Source organism: Branchiostoma belcheri, unplaced genomic scaffold, assembly GCF_001625305.1.
Source record: "Branchiostoma belcheri isolate BF01 breed outbred unplaced genomic scaffold, Haploidv18h27 scaffold4, whole genome shotgun sequence".
Classification (NCBI taxonomy): domain Eukaryota; kingdom Metazoa; phylum Chordata; class Leptocardii; order Amphioxiformes; family Branchiostomatidae; genus Branchiostoma; species Branchiostoma belcheri.
Genome location: NW_017804020.1, coordinates 2,302 through 5,056, shown reverse-complemented (window position 1 = coordinate 5,056; position 2,755 = coordinate 2,302). Strand labels below are relative to the sequence as shown.

General features: G+C 43.3%; 1 pseudogene; it reads left to right on the top strand.

Moving 5' to 3' along the window:
- The window catches only part of LOC109476867, a 2,418-nt pseudogene extending 106 nt beyond the window's left edge, over positions 1–2,312 (top strand).
- The last annotated feature ends 443 nt before the right edge of the window (positions 2,313–2,755 follow it).

The following is a 2,755-nucleotide window of genomic DNA, read 5'->3' as shown; positions in this document are numbered from 1 at the left end:
GGCCGCTGCCGGACAGCCAGCACCAGACAATGGGGCGCGAGTTGATCAGAACCAGGTGGGCTATTAATCTGCTCTTTTAGTAGTATATCTAATATAGGAATGTGTAGAAGTATGCTATGTGAAGTTTAAAGAAGTCTCGCCGGTAATTGTAGTAGGGAATTGAATCTGCATTATGTATATGTATATGCATATGCTCGAAAACGGTGGTATTCGATTGGAGTAGAAACAAAAGGCAGGTGAACGGAATGTTGTCCGGTAATTTTATTTCCTTTAATTGGTAGGGCTGCTCAATGCAGCCGGGAGGGGACGGAAATGAGTGCCCCGGTATAAGGATGGAAGGTTCACCGTCAGTTAACGTTTTATCACTTGTGCGTTACCTTACTGGGAACGCGGAATGGGCGGAATAGTTTTGCCCGCTGTAGAAGAAAGGTTATGCATTAAAATTTTAGTTGTATTATTTTCAAAATTGATGCGGAGAGCGGAATATGGGCGGTACGATTTGCCCGGTAGCTCGGTCAGTGGTGCACCATTGTTTGGTCGGAAGCACATGATGCAGTGCGGAATGTACTCTAACAATGGATCGCCAGGTGGCGTCTTGATATAACTGCGCCACTAGAGTTGGTATGTTAATGAGCATATGCTAATGAGCCCGTGTTGTTTATAGTCTTTTGTGTCGCCCGTAGCATGTCAATCACCGAACATAAGGAAGGACGGAATTTGTCCATTTGGGCTATATTTGGACAGGTTAGTGGCTAATTTTGTTGTCTGCCAGGGTAACATTCTGGTTAGCGCAGATATGATTATATAAGGAACAGTGTGGATGGAAGTTTCTGATAGGTTGTCTTAAATTCCCACCCTAGAGACGAATTGGTTCACTGGTACGTGGAAAGGCCTACAAACCCAAATAAATAGGGCAAAGGTCAAGCCTGATGCAACTGACATACGGTATCTATCCGGTACGGAAAATAACGGAAGGTGTTTTCTTTTGTAGAATAATCCGGAGTTGCTGCTGAGGAGGGTAGAGCAGCTAGAGAAAGCCCACCAGGCGGACGAGGTGCGGGATGCACTACACCAGGTCCTCGACCTGGCAAAGGCGCCGTCCACAGTTGAACACAGCTTTACTGATCCCAGCACTCCAGAGGTTGGAAGAGAAGGCACGGGCGTCGGGGCACGAGGACCTCCCCAAGTATGCTGCCACACTACGTCACGCCACACTACATGCGGGGAATCTGATGCTAGGGGAGATGGTCCTCCGGGCCCTAGGATCAGACATTGATGAGAAAATAGGAGCTAAATTCGCGAAGGTCGTGCAACAAGGAGGTAACACTAACAAGCAGTTTGTGCCACAGTTCCCGGGGCAGCCCCAGTTCCCTGTGCAGCCCCAGTTCCCTGTACAACCCCAGTTCTCTGGGCAGCCACCTCAGTTCATCCCAGCACAACAGCCCCAGGTTCCAGCCCCGCCACCGTGGTACACTGCCCAGCAACCGCCAGTTTTCTACGGTACATGTTTCCACTGTAAGCAATGGGGCCACTCACGGAATTACTGTCCAATGTTTAGAGGAAAAATGCGCAGTGGTTTCAGGGGACGAGGACGAGGACGTCTCCTATAGACGTGTAGTCTGGGACTCCACTGATGATTTGGACGGTTGGACCGGTAATGAAAATTGAAATACATGTTACATTTAATTAATTGTTGTCTCTAATAGATGTGCAGTCGTGAACTCCACTGATGATTTGGACCGGTAATGAAAGTTCTAATACATGTTACATCTGAATAACTTTTGTGTTTAATAGACGTGTAGTCTTGAACTCCAGTCTCCACTGATGTTATAGACCGGTAATGAAATTGAAATATGTTACATCTGAATAATTTCTGTGTTTAATAGACGTGTAGTCTTCAACTCCAGTCTCCACTGATAACTTAGACCAGTAATGGAAAATCGAAATACATGTTACATTTAACTAACTGTGGTGTCTATAATAGACGTGTAGACTGATGATTTGGACTGGCAATGAAATTGAAATACATGTTACATTTGAATAACTTTGTGTCTCTGATAGACGGGTAGTCTTGGATTCCAGTCTCCACTGATGTTTTAGACCAGTAATGAAAAGTGAAATACATGTTACATCTGAATAATTTTGTGTCTCTGATAGACGTGTAGTCTTGGATTCCAGTCTCCATTGATGTTTTAGACCAGTAATGAAAATTGAAATACATGTTACATTTGAATAATTGTTGGCGCTAATACACGTTTGGTCGCCGACTCTACTGATGATTTGGACCGGTAATGTGGAATAATAAATTGACATTGAGCATCCATAGCTTGTGTGTCTATTACATGTGTGATAGTGTTCTGCTGCATCACTATGCATGCGGTGTAGATGGTAAACTAGGCTACAAGTAACAGTGAATTTATTCTGCCATTTTAGCTAAATAAAGATATGGTATAATACAAAAGGTATGAAAATGGAACGAACGCCTGGTATAAGCAATATATAACAATTTCGCCCATAATTATTGACAGTAGATAAACCAAGCAGCAATAAGTTATCTAGTTCTCCAATTATTAAAGTAAAGGGGCTAAAGCAATATCACCCCTACGGTTTTAAATAGTCTAGTAACAATGACGATAAAGAAATGTTTGAAATACCTATTTATTGCTCATCATTTTATAAATGTATAACAGCAAGGGGAGCAGAAGCGCATACCCCTGGATTAGGTACAATTTGTCACAATATTTGAAATAGGGCT